The sequence below is a fragment of the Oncorhynchus keta genome, chromosome 13 (assembly GCF_023373465.1).
Source record: "Oncorhynchus keta strain PuntledgeMale-10-30-2019 chromosome 13, Oket_V2, whole genome shotgun sequence".
In the NCBI taxonomy this organism is placed as follows: domain Eukaryota; kingdom Metazoa; phylum Chordata; class Actinopteri; order Salmoniformes; family Salmonidae; genus Oncorhynchus; species Oncorhynchus keta.
Window position 1 is genome coordinate 28,987,109 of NC_068433.1, and position 14,815 is coordinate 29,001,923.

Below are 14,815 nucleotides of genomic sequence, written 5' to 3' on the forward strand. Positions count from 1 at the left end.
ACCCAAACAAGGGCACTGATCCACCTCTGGCCTGCTCGCCTCCCTACCACTGAGGAAGTACAGTCCAGCCCAGTCAAAACTGTTCGCTGGGCCCCCAATGGTGGAACAAACTCCCTCACGACGCCAGGACAGCGGAGTCAATCACCACCTTCCGGAGACACCTGAAACCCCACCTCTTCAAGAATACCTAGGATAGGGTACCTTCTCCCCCTTCTCCCCCAACAAGATTTAGATGCAAGTGGCTGTTCCACTGGTTGTCATAAGGTGTATGCACCAATTTGTAAGTCGCTCTGGATAAGAGCGTCTGCTAAATGACTTAAATGTAAATGTAAAATGTAATGAGTACGGGAAAAACACGCTGGTTGACTTGACTAAACATACAAGATGAACTGGCACAGAGAAACAGGAAACACAGGGATAAATACACTGGGGGAAATAAGCGACACCTGGAGGGTGTGGAGACAATCACAGGAACAGATGAAACAGATCAGGGCGTGACAGTGACAAATAAAATTTGATTTGAAATGGCACATCTCAGTTCAGTGAGCTCATTAATGCACCACAAAGAGAGCTTGTGTTTGTAAAAAATGAGGACATGGCTAATTCCTAATCAACCAGGTATAGGATTTACTCTCTGCCTATGGACCATGTCACCTTGGACACTGCTGCTCCATAGTTCACCCAAAAGTGATGTTCCATGAAGAGACAGCTTTTTAAAGAGTGCCGTGGTGGTACAGTATTGAGCCATTTTATGATGCGTCTCCTTATTTTGTGACTAGCCGTAAAAAAAAGGGAAACTCTCTGAAAAGCTTTTTCTCAGCAAAACCTGAGGCAGCTAGTGGTAATTATCTGACCAAACTTTTTTCTTGCTGTTAGTCACAATATCAGTTGACTGGGGGAGGAAGGCCTGAAAGATAGGGCCATGCCTCGGAGTTGAGTGAAAATGACAGTGAGGCGTTTTCTACCCCCCCGAAACAAAGTGAGACTCAAATTCCTTGTGGCACTCTGGGAGAGGATATCGCGTGAGCGTGTGAGCTTTGAATGCAGGGGACCCCGAGTTCATTTCATTTCAGAGTTTCAGAGCTGTACTGAAACAGTGCTTTTCATTCCTCCTGGTTGCGCATGTTGAATTCCTCAGGGCCATCCTAGCCCAGGCTCTGATCCCCTGTGCTGTTTATCACTACGCTGCTGTCAGAAGCAGATTTCCCCACCTCCACTATACTCCTGATGAACAGAACCATGTCTCTCTGCCAGCGGCTGCTTACTACTTACACCCAGACTGTAAACGGATCTGGACAATTCTCACAGATATTAGAGTTCAGGCTTTATCAAATCAAATCAAATGTTATTCGTCACATGCGCCGAACACAATGTAGACCTTACAGTGAAATGCTTACTTACAAGCCCTTAACCAACAATGCAGTTTTTTTTAAATACCTAAAAAAGGAAATAAATAAGAGTAACAAATAATTAAAGGGCAGCAGTAAAATAACAATAGTGAGGCTATATACAGGGGGTAAAGGTACAGAGTCAATGTGGAGGCTATATACAGGGGGTAAAGGTACAGAGTCAATGTGGAGGCTATATACAGGGGGTACTGGTACAGAGTCAATGTCAAATCAAATCAAATCAAATCAAATTTTATTTGTCACATACACATGGTTAGCAGATGTTAAATGCGAGTGTAGCGAAATGCTTGTGCTTCTAGTTCCGACAATGCAGTGATAACCAACAAGTAATCTAACTAACAATTCCAAAACTACTGTCTTATACACAGTGTAAGGGGATAAGGAACATGTACATAAGGATATATGAATGAGTGATGGTACAGAGCAGCATACAGTAGATGGTATCGAGTACAGTATATACATATGAGATGAGTGTGTAGACAAAGTAAACAAAGTGGCATAGTTAAAGTGGCTAGTGATACATGTGTTACATAAGGATGCAGTCGATGATGTAGAGTACAGTATATACATATGCATATGAGATGAATAATGTAGGGTAAGTAACATTATATAAGGTAGCATTGTTTAAAGTGGCTAGTGATATATTTACATAATTTCCCATCAATTCCCATTATTAAAATGGCTGGAGTTGGGTCAGTGTCAATGACAGTGTGTTGGCAGCAGCCACTCAATGTTAGTGGTGGCTGTTTAACAGTCTGATGGCCTTGAGATAGAAGCTGTTTTCAGTCTCTCGGTCCCAGCTTTGATGCACCTGTACTGACCTCGCCTTCTGGATGATAGCGGGGTGAACAGGCAGTGGTTCGGGTGGTTGATGTCCTTGATGATCTTTATGGCCTTCCTGTAACAACGGGTGGTGTAGGTGTCCTGGAGGGCAGGTAGTTTGCCCCCGGTGATGCGTTGTGCAGTCCTCACTACCCTCTGGAGAGCCTTACGGTTGAGGGCGGAGCAGTTGCCGTACCAGGCGGTGATACAGCCCGCCAGGATGCTCTCGATTGTGCATCTGTAGAAGTTTGTGAGTGCTTTTGGTGGAGGCTATAATGTGGAGGCTATATACAGGGGGTACTGGTACAGAGTCAATGTGGAGGCTATATACAGGGGGTACTGGTACAGAGTCAATGTGGAGGCTATATACAGGGGGTATCGGTACAGAGTCAATGTGGAGGCTATATACAGGGGGTACCGGTACAGAGTCAATGTGGAGGCTATATACAGAGGGTACTGGTACAGAGTCAATGTGGAGGCTATATACAGAGGGCACCGGTACAGAGTCAATGTGGAGGCTATATACAGGGGGTACCAGTACAGAGTCAATGTGGAGGCTATATACAGAGGGTACTGGTACATAGTCAATGTGGAGGCTATATACAGAGCGTACCGGTACAGAGTCAATGTGGAGGCTATATACAGGGGGTAACGGTACAGAGTCAATGTGCTGGGGCACCAGTTAGTCAAGGTAATTGAGGTAATATGTACATGTAGGTAGAGTTATTAAAGTGACTATGCATAGATAATAACAGAGAGTAGCAGCAGCCTAAAAGAGGAGGGTGTGCGTGTGTGGAGTGGGGTGGGGGGGGTAGCCTTGGTAGCCATTTGATTAGATGTTCAGGATTCTTATGGCTTGGGGGTAGAAGCTGTTTTAGAAGCCCCTTGGACCTTTAGAGGCAAAATCTTTGATCATCCATACGATGGAGCGAGTTGGCTCAATATACATTTCTGTTTACAGAGAGTTTCTGGGGCTGCACAGTGAAAACGCTCACGCTCACGCACACTCACACACAATATACATTTCCTCTTCTGCTTCATCTTCCCCCTCTTCAACAGCAGCAGTCACTAAAATAATAACCTTGTCCCCAGGCTATTGCTCACAGCGCATGTAAGCCTGGGATATCAACCACTCAAAGTTGGCCTTACTGGAAGTGACCATAGAATTCTATGGGAGTGAACTACTGAGTAAAGTATTTGTTACCATACATTTTTTACGGATCAAATTGTGCTCGTTGTGTGCTAGTTTATAGGGAGGGTTAGATGTTTGGTTGGTAGGTTAAGCCGATTAAGCCAATTATATTGGCACCAGGAGATTCTCCCGGCACTCTGTATTTGTTAAGGAAGGCCAAGTTTGATGTATTGCTCCACCAGACTCTTCACACATTTGGGAGGAAGAGTCTGGCAACGAGATTACTAGAATACTAAAGTTTATCCAATAGTCTAACCTCAAAACAAACTGTATGTTAATTTTACTCAAAGTCACTCAGCTTTCAATTCCCAAAATCACTCCCTTTCAACTAATTTCCTCCCCATTTATGATGAATGTAAAATCTCCAGAGCAATTCGGCTCATACTGTTGCTGTTAGACAAAGCAGCTCCCCCTATGCTGAGTGAAAATTGGGGGGAGGCTTTGGTTTAATTGGTATTGAAATATATTCAGTTCATACTGTACACCCAGCAGCCCAGCATCTTTCTGAACAGCATGGGTATCCTTTCAACACCCCAGAGTTCAGAGAAGTACAGAGAAGACTTCTCAGAAGTGCAGTATCCTTCTGAATACAGGGAAATAAACCATTTGTAATATCACAAAATCCATCAAGAGACCTTGCTTTTGACAATTAGTTGTCTTTAATTGTATTTTGATAGAAATAGCTATCAAATAAATAGCTTCCTGTTACCATAACCTCCTGCCTTTGACATTAGACTTCCACTTCCTGGGAGAATTTGACAATACGCTCCTCTGAAGGACCTTTTGTTTGTTATGATGTGGGTAAGATGGAATCTGCAAGGTTGTTGTGACAATGCTTTTCAGAGGTCCAACAGTCTGTAGTTTGATTTGAATGCATTACAAAAGGTATGTATTATTTATATTCCACTTGTGTACATTCTGCCTGGCTCCAGTTATAATGGACCTGGTGGAATCTTGGTCAGGCCATATACTGTTGTTGCATCCTTCGAAATCATGGAATCCCTACTTTGTTCTCAAGTACAATTGACTCTCATTCAACGTAACCTTCCTGTAAATGCAGGTATATTATTCACCCTCCTCACCTGCAACCCATTGCATTATTCCAGCCTTATTCACTGCATCTTATTTCCCAGTTTTGCCAAGAAACATCATGCCGGGGTCTACACCTGAAATGGATTTACTTGGATGTGATTACCATGTGTCAACATACACTGTTATTTATGACACAGGGCCTGGCTCGTGTCTGAGCAAAGCACCATGTAATCTGTCATTGTCATCACCACATTTATTTCGCTCACTTTGAATGCTGGCAGCTTGCTACAAGAGAACAGCGAAATCTGATGATAATTTCACATTGACATGGGAAATAGGAAGAAGACTGGCTCCCTGGCTCTCTCCACAATCTGTGGCCCCAAACGATACAATCCGAACCATCCAGTTAAAGTTGAACTCTTTGGATTGCTGTTCTGTTGCCCTTATAGGAAGGGAAACTGCTGCATTGCTCAGCTCAGAATATTTGTCCCACTTCACTTTGAGTCAGTCCTCCCTAGTTCATCTCGGCTAAACGGTGGCTGACTACAGGCAGTGTCGATGCCTCCACTGCAATTCTCTTCCCTGGATCCCTCGATACAATGCACAGCATCAGGTTTACAGGCAATGGACAGGTTTGAAGTGTCATAAAAAGTCCATTCAGGTCCCCAATGTGTCTTAAAGCGGACAGCTTCTGTTTTTTCCTCTGCCACGACTGCCAGAGCACTGTTCATTGCTCAGTAACCCCACCCGGGAGAGATGTCTCCCTGCAAACTTTAGTGCAGAAAATTGCTTCCTCGTAGATAAAGAGAAGCTAGGCAGATGCTGGAAGAGTTTTCCCCAGCCATGCGTGACTAATGCCCAACTTGGTATTTTTTTTCCATTAGCGTTTCTTAAAGATTTCTATTGCATTGAAAAGCATAATGTCCAACCAGGGAAGCAGAAATTGAAGCATCCTGCTTTAGAGCAATTACCTCTGTGCTCTAATTGGGGCTGCTTGTGGTGTGGTGAATTTACTGTGGAGAAAACAACAAACAACTTGATTCAACTCCATTTCATGTAGGCCTAGACTAAAGGCTTTTTCTCAATTCTACACAAATTTGATGAAGGTGAAGAATTTAAGGTGAATACTTCATTAAGTAATGTCCTTGATACTAAATATATTTTCTAAATCATTCTAAATTCATTTTTCTGCTTTTCTAACTTAACTATGCCCTGTTCATGTACATTATATGACTTCTGAAATATATTTGACAAACATTCTACAGACAGATTTGATGACTAGAACTAGAATTGTTGCATCTAAATACTTTTAGTAATGGCCTTGATACGTCTCTGTTGTAAATTCCTCATCACCTATCCTAGATAATGACGATCAGTATGGCAGTAAGGAATGTGTTGTGTTACGATGTAATGGAGGCTCATTCATCTGAGAGAGGTGACTGTCTGTGGCTAGCTGTTCCTCTGACTGAAGGTTTATGATTCCTCACACGTCTCCTCTCCCTCATGCCTCACAGACTCATCAGGACCAGAGTGCACATGCTCAGATAGACACCGTCTGGCCAGTGGCGTACCACCGTTTTAAATGATATTTTTAGGAATGCTTTTTTGGGAAGAAAAAAACAAACTTCCTGCCATTTTGCCATGGGGCAAAGAGAAAAATGATTTGCAGTTTTATAGCTAATCTCATGCTATGCTACACATTTTGCCATGAGGCTTAGAAAATGTTCCTGCTTTAAAGCTAATATCCTGCAATTCTACACATTTTGCAATGAGGCTGAGAGAGTATGTTGCCTTTTTATAGCTATTCAAAAATGGGGGGAAGCATAAGGGAAGATGTATTGCTGATGTCTATAAAATATACACTACATGACCAAAAGTATGTGAACATCTCATTCCAAAATCATGGGCATTAATATGGAGTTGGTCTCCCTTTGCTGCTATAACAGCATCCACTCTTCTGGGAAGGCTTTCCACTAGACGTTGGAACATAGAGCATAAGTGAGGTCAGGCACTGATGTTGGGCGATTAGGCCTGTCTCGCAGTTGGCATTCCAATTCATCCCAAATGTGTTTGAAGGGGTTGAGGTCAGGGCTCTGTGCAGGCCAGTCAAGTTCTTCCACACTGATCTCGACAAACCATTTCTGTATGGACCTCGCTTTGTGGATGGGAGTGTTTTTATGCTGAAAGAGGAAAGGGCCTTCCCCAAACTGTTGCCACTAAGTTGGAAGCACAGTATCATCTATAATGTCATTGTATGTTGTAGCGTTAATATTTCCATTCACTGGAACTAAGGGGCCTAGCCTGAACCATGAAAAACAGTCCCGGACCATTATTCCTCCTCCACCAAACTTTACATTTGGCAATATGAATTGGAGCATGTAGCTTTTTTTTCTTGCCATCCACCAAACTCAGATTCGTCCATTGGATTGCAAGATGGGGAAACGTGATTCATCACACCAGAGAACGCGTTTCCACTGCTCCAGAGTCCAATGGCGGCAAGCTTTACACTACTCCAGCCGATGCTTGGCATTGCACATGGTGATCTTAGGCTTGTGTGCGGTGGCTGAACAATTAGTGCTGAACAATTAGTCAAGTGGCCACCCAGACTATTTACATTGAACCCCCCCCCACACACACACTTTACAAATGATTTAGACTAACCTGTACCCCCACACATTGACTCGGTGCCGGTACCCCCTGTATATAGCCTTGTTATTGTTATGTCATTTTCTTGTGTTACTTTATTTTATTTAGTTTTACTTTAGTTTATTTCGTAAATATTTGCCCAAATCTATTTATTGAACTGCGTTGTTGGTTAAGGGCTTGTAAGTAAGCATTTCACAGTAAGGTCTACTACAGCTGTTGTATTCGACACGTGACAAATAAAAATGGGTGTCAATGTACTTTTGTACATATATATTATATATGGCTTACTTCATCCATCTTGGCCCAGTCACTATGCCTTATTTTGCAAAATTTTTCACAGAATAGGGGGGAAATATCATTTAACGTATCAATAGGTTATTAATGTGTTGCAAGGCGATGAAAGATGAAGTGCAGCCCGGCTCTACAAGTGATCCGATTAAACCCCCAGACTTCAGAATGTCCCTCTGCTCTACCCCAGCTCTATCCCAGCTCTAGTCCAGCTTTACCCCAGCTCAACTCCAGCTTTACCCCAGCTCTACCCCAGCTTTACCCTAGCTTTACCTCAGCTCTACCCCAGCTGCACTCCAGCTCTATCCCTGCTTTACCCCAGCTCTATCCCAGCCTTACCCCAGCTCTACCCAGCTCTAGCCAGCTTTACACCAGCTCTAGCCCAATTCTACACCGGATCTAGCCCGGCTCTAACCCAACTCTAGCCTGGCTCTACCCCAGCTCTACCCCGGATCTAGCCGAGCACCTCCCAAGCTCTATCCCAGCTCTTCCCCGGCTCTACCCCAGCTCTACCCCAGATCTAGCCCAGCTCTACCCCAGCTCTACGCTGGATCTAGCCCAGCTCTACCCTAGCTTTACTCCAGCTCTAGCCCAGCTCTACCCTAGCTCTACACCAGCTTTAGCCCAGCTCTACCCTAGCTCTACATTTACATTTACATTTAAGACATTTAGCAGACGCTCTTATCCAGAGCGACTTACAAATTGGTGCATACACCTTATGACATCCAGTGGAACAGCCACTTGCATCTAAATCTTTTTTTTGGGGGAGGATTACTTACCCCAGCTCTACCCCAGCTCTACCCCGGATCTAGTCCAGCTCTACCCCAGCTCTAGCCTAGCTCTACTCTAGCTCTACACCAGGCTCTAGCCCAGCTCTACCATAGCTCTACACCAGCTCTAACCCAGCTCTACCCTAGCTTTACTCCAGCTCTAGCCCAGCTCTAGTCCAGCTTTACCCCAACTCTACCCCGGCTGTAGCCTGGGTTTACCGCAGCTCTACCCCAGCTTTACCCCAGCTGTTCCCCAGCTCTAGCCCGGCTTCACCCCAGCTCTAGACTGGCTTTAACCCAGCTGTACCCCAGCTCTAGCCCAGCTTTAGCATGGCTCTAGCCCAGCTTTACCCCAGCTCTACACCGGATCTAGCCCGGCTCTAGCACGGCTATATCCCAGCTCTACCCCAGCTCTACCCCAGCATTAGCCCAGCTCTAGCTCAGCTCTAACCCAGCTCTACCCCGGATCTAGCCCAGCTTTACCCCAGCTCTACACCGGATCTAGCCCGGCTCTAGCACGGCTATATCCCAGCTCTACCCCAGCTCTACCCCAGCATTAGCCCAGCTCTAGCTCAGCTCTATCCCAGCTCTACCCCAGCTCTAGCCTAGCTCTACACCAGCTCTAGCCCAGCTCTACCCTATCTCTGCTCCAGCTCTAGCCCAGCTCTAGCCTAGCTCTACCCTAGCTCTAGCCCAGCTCTACCCTAGCTCTACACCAGCTCTAGCTCAGCTCTAGTCCAGCTTTAACCCAACTCTACCCCGGCTGTAGCCTGGCTTTACCGCAGCTCTATCCCAGCTTTACCCCAGCTTTTCCCCAGCTCTAGCCTGGCTTCACCCCAGCTCTAGACTGGCTTTACCCCAGCTGTACCCCAACTCTAGCCCGGCTTTACCCCAGCTGTACTCCAGCTCTATCCCAGCTTTACCCCAGCTCTACCCCAGATCTACCCCTGCTCTACCCCAGCTCTAGCCCAGCTCTACCCCAGCATTAGCCCAGCTCTATCCCAGCTCTACCCCGGCTCTACCCCAGCTCTAGCCCGGCTCTACCTCAGGTCTTCCCCGGATCTATCCCAGCTCTATCCCAGCTCTACCCCAGCTCTATCCCAGATCTACCCCAGCTTTAGCCCAGCTCTACCCCGGCTCTACCCCAGCTCTACCCCAGCTCTACCCCGGATCTAGCCCGGCTCTACCCCAGCTCTAGCCTGGCTCTACCTCAGCTCTACCCCAGATCTATCTCAGTTCTACCCCAGCTCTATCCCAGTTCTACTCCAGCTCTTGCCTAGCTCTACTCCAGCTCTACTCCAGCTCTACACTGGCTCTACTCCAGCTCTAGCCCAGCTCTAACCTAGCTCTTCACCAGCTCTAGCCCAGCTCTAGCCCAGCTCTAACCTAGCTCTTCACCAGCTCTTCACCAGCTCTAGCCCAGCTCTAGCCCAGCTCTAACCTAGCTCTTCACCAGCTCTTCACCAGCTCTAGCCCAGCTCTAGCCCAGCTCTAACCTAGCTCTTCACCAGCTCTTCACCAGCTCTAGCCCAGCTCTAACCTAGCTCTTCACCAGCTCTTCACCAGCTCTAGCCCAGCTCTAGCCCAGCTCTAACCTAGCTCTTCACCAGCTCTTCACCAGCTCTAGCCCAGCTCTAACCTAGCTCTTCACCAGCTCTTCACCACCTCTTCACCAGCTCTAGCCCAGCTCTAACCTAGCTCTTCACCAGCTCTTCACCAGCTCTTCACCAGCTCTTCACCAGCTCTAGCCCAGCTCCTGCCCAGCTCTAACCTAGCTCTTCACCAGCTCTTCACCAGCTCTTCACCAGCTCTAGCCCAGCTCTAACCTAGCTCTACTCCAGCTCTTGCCTAGCTCTACTCCAGCTCTACTCCAGCTCTACACTGGCTCTTCACCAGCTCTAGCCCAGCTCTAACCTAGCTCTTCACCAGCTCTTCACCAGCTCTAGCCAAGCTCTAGCCTAGCTCTACTCCAGCTCTACTCCAGCTCTACACTGGCTCTACACCATCTCTAGCCCAGCTCTAACCTAGCTCTTCACCAGCTCTTCACCAGCTCTAGCCCAGCTCTAGCCTAGCTCTACTCCAGCTCTACTCCAGCTCTACACTGGCTCTACTCCAGCTCTAGCCCAGCTCTAACCTAGCTCTTCACCAGCTCTTCACCAGCTCTAGCCAAGCTCTAGCCTAGCTCTACTCCAGCTCTACTCCAGCTCTACACTGGCTCTACTCCAGCTCTAGCCCAGCTCTACCCCAGCTCTATCCCAGTTCTACTCCAGCTCTTGCCTAGCTCTACTCCAGCTCTACTCCAGCTCTACACTGGCTCTACTCCAGCTCTAGCCCAACTCTAACCTAGCTCTTCACCAGCTCTAGCCAAGCTCTAGCCTAGCTCTACTCCAGCTCTACTCCAGCTCTACACTGGCTCTACTCCAGCTCTAGCCCAGCTCTACCCCAGCTCTATCCCAGTTCTACTCCAGCTCTTGCCTAGCTCTACTCCAGCTCTACTCCAGCTCTACACTGGCTCTACTCCAGCTCTAGCCCAGCTCTAACCTAGCTCTTCACCAGCTCTTCACCAGCTCTAGCCAAGCTCTAGCCCAGCTCTAACCTAGCTCTACACCAGCTCTAGCCAAGTAGATAATTGTGAGCTAGCCTAAAGGTACTCTAATTACTGTAGCCCAAACTGCATTCTGACTGGCTGGCTGGCTACCCCTGAGGGCTGGAGACTCAGCTACAGGATCCACTCTCCCCAGGTGCATCTCTTATAGTCATCAGTGGCTTTGTCACCTTCACTGGTCTGTGTCTGTCTGTGTCAGCATTTACGGAAGATGATTGTTTGTGCTGACTAAATGACCATAGGTAGCGTCTCGCACGTGTAGAAAGTTACTCTGTAGACGGTCCAAGTTCGTGGTCAGCTATTGCTGTGTCTGTCTGTGGTCTGGTATATATAATAATAATAATATATGCCATTTAGCAGACGCTTTTATCCAAAGCTGTCATGTCATACATTCTACGTATGGGTGGTCAGAAACTCTGTGGTCTGGTAACAACTAGTATTATCTTTAGTCTTTAAAAAAAAGCTGAGTCACTTGACATGCTCGATGGGTTTAGATACCCTCAAATATCTGCTGCTGATCCAGTTTCTGCTGTTCTGCCTGTGGCTATGAACCCTGACCTGTTGTTTTCGAACCCCCCCCAAATTCCACATTTTAGGTTGAGTTGTCATCTAAATGTGTTATTACTGCACTTTCCAACATTTTAAAGTACAACAAAGTACATACATTGTCAGATATTTTTTATTTATACACCAACTCATGATATCACATTGGGAGTAGTCAGTGACACATATGAAGGCTAAGATGGACGGGGCTTGGTTAAAACCCTGGATGGGAGACCAAAGGGTATCTGTAGACAGATTCATTCACCAGTAGGAAGTGCTGCCAAGCCTATTGTTCTTTTTTCTGATAGTGGAAACATTGAAGATTTGACATTGTTTCAAAGGTAAGCATTTTATACAAGGTTTGTCTATGTTTGGTTACCATGATGGTAAAATCCTGTGGTTGAAGAGTTTACATTGTTTTTTCAAATACAATGTATTTTCCACATAGATTCCACGTCACAATACATCGACAAATTATGTTGAAATAAGATTGATTCAACCAGTTTGTGCCCAGTGGGAAGTTGATATACGGAACATCTTGATTTAATTTTGGATTACAGCAGGTTATCAATAGCACAACAGACTACAATTTCAGGATGGAGGGAGAAATGTCAGGTAGCATTCTGGGTAAATGTACCTTTGAGACCTCCTAGCTGTCTGTCTCTGTTTGTTTTGATTGGGGGCTTAGTGTTAACATGCCTTTAAAGTGTTCCAGGGCACTTATGTGTTCTTTGTGGACCAGTCTCACATCAAGTGATTGCAAAGTGCTTCATGTACCATTTTCAACTGGAAGTGTCAGAGGTTGAATACAAATGTTTTTCTGGGGAAACATATTTTGGGTAAATGGTCAAAAATGACTAAATGGCTGTAATTTTCCTAATGAGTAATTTCAAACACACATGAAGCATCTAGGAGCTGCATATTGAATATTCTTGTTTAGACTGAATGAATTTAGTGTTAAAAAAGCAACCCTTTATCAAGCATTTCGCTACACCCGCAATTACATCTGCTAAATATGTGCATGTGACCAATAAAATGTGGTTTGATTTGATGTTGAAAGTGCTTGTTATTCACCCTCAGACAGTAAAGTATGTACGATAATGCTATTCCTCTACTTTGACTCAGAATAATACGTATTTTTGTTGGTGTATATTTCCCTGCATAGTCTCATATTCACTTTGTATTCAGTGGGTGTGTTTCTGGTATACAGCTTGTAAAGCAGGCTTGAGAAAAACACACCCCCTGCTGGGCTTTCCGAAGCTCATAGGAAGAGACCCCACCAACTTCATAACCCCTCCCCCCTCCCCAACTTCGAGGAGGATTTTGTTTGATGAATTATTTGTAAGGTCAGGCCATATATAAAACAAATACAACAGATGCTGGGGTTGGGGTCTACTGATCATACGATTACGGCCATGGGTTTGGCTATTCCTGTGTAATTGATTATTGGTGACTATATAAACTAGTCCATGTACTTTCATTTACTGACCCTGAGGGAGCTGAGGATGTTATTTCACAGTCTTTCCCTGTCTACAGATTGCAATGCATTATGGTCTTTCTCCCTCTCATCCATGCTCCACCTTTCTCCTCACTCTTTTCCACCCCATCCTGCTGTGGCATCTCTCTTTGACTGTGGAGGCGCAGCAGAGGCACAGCTAGATTAGCCACACAGGGAGCAAGGATTACTCTCCTTTACGGTCCTGTAGAGCTCAGACACACCAATAGCATTCGCTGGCCCAGGGTACTTAGCATCTCAATGTAATTTGCGAACTGAGCGCGCGCCCTTTTTACATGTAGAATCGCGTGAAAAATGTCATCAGTCAGATGTCTACAGCAGGCGGTCCCTAAAACCCAGTACTGGGCGGTCCCTAAAACCCAGTACGATGAACAATCGTCAGACAAACACGATATCCACATTCGGTGCCTTTACTCAACCTACGGTAAAATGTAGGCCTCCTGCTCAGTCAGACTACACTGAATCATACTTGGGCATGCTAGGGCACTTAGACGGAATTAGCCTATATAACACACTCACATTTAACCTAACCCACTGACATTTTGCAGTGTTGTGGCAGCTTTTCGCTATGTCGGAAGACACATTTAACTGTTTCTACTTTTGTGTGGTAGCTTTTCGCTATGTCGGAAGACACATTTAACTGTTTCTACTTTTGTGTGGTATTACCTGTAATGATATGTATGTATGATGCAGCGTTGAACAACCATGATAATCATGCATAATACTGTATGTTTTCTATAGTAGTGAGATTATGGTGATTGATAAATTGCTGTTTGAAGCCTAATGTATATACCAACAGTCAGTGAGAATCCCATGGCATATGTACAGTATGGACTCATTATTCATGAGTCACTGAGTCTTGTGGGTTTTGGCTCCTAAATCATGCATGGATAACATTTCCCATATGTCCAGTGCTGGTGAAGCAGAGTTCCCTGTTTAATATGTAAAAAGACTCTTCAGTCCCTTTCCTCTGGGATTAACTTGTATTCACGGATCACTGGGCTGTTTACAGTAGGCAGGATTTGGCAAGAAGGTCAAGTGTCTGCACAAATCATCTCTGTTTTCATTAGAAGAAACTGTATTAAAAAATCTGGAAATGTACGTATGTGCCAACCCAAGGTGAATGGGGAGCTTTTACTTATTGCATTTATGGACGTCAGCGTTGGAAGATGAAGAAAAACATGCTGACATTTAGGAAATGATTACAGCACTTTGATTGTAAAGTAGATTCTCTGTCTCTATCACGGGACAACTGTATGTGAAAACTAGAACAGTAAGCCAACTCTCCCTGAGAGAGACAGATACACCTCTCTATCTCTCTGTGAGGCATACTACATCATGGCTAAGCATCTGCCTGCTCTCCCTCTATACTCAGCCTTTGTGTAACATCACACAGTAGTCGTAGCCTACTTTTATGTACTGAAACACGAGTATCAACCATCATTCATATCCCTGTAGTCTCTCTGTTCCACTCTGACTGACAGACAGACAGACAGACAGACAGACAGACAGACAGACAGACAGACAGACAGACAGACAGACAGTGCTTTATGGCCCTCAGTATTCCGACCACAGCTTGTGGTGCCCGGTCCTCCAGGCTGGACTTTGCCAGGCTGCCATGGGCTGTCACAAATCACTGCCGTGTCTCCCAGCTCCCGCCGCACGGCTCGGCTACAACGGGAAATCAATGGCCTCTCTCAGAATCTTCCATCAGACCAAATATCTGGAGCTTGATGGTGAAGGGAGAGACCAAGGGGCCAGGGTTCCAGTCTGGGGGCCAGGGTTCCGGTCTGGAAGCCAATTTTCGACTGCTCCTACAGTCTTGCTTCGGTACTGCAGTTTATTAATGCCCGGCCCAGAAAGACAATTTCCATAGACGGCCACAAAGAGAAGTCAGATTAGAGAATTCCTAATAAGACACTTTAGTCATTAACTTTATGCACAAAACATTGAATTATTCAAATAATTATCGCTCAGACCCAATTTTATATT

General features: G+C 45.5%; 1 protein-coding gene across 1 annotated transcript in view; it reads left to right on the forward strand.

Moving 5' to 3' along the window:
* Positions 1 to 14,815, forward strand: part of LOC127906867 (transmembrane protein 132C-like) — a 50,646-nt gene that overhangs the window by 34,055 nt on the left and 1,776 nt on the right. The window lies entirely within an intron of this gene.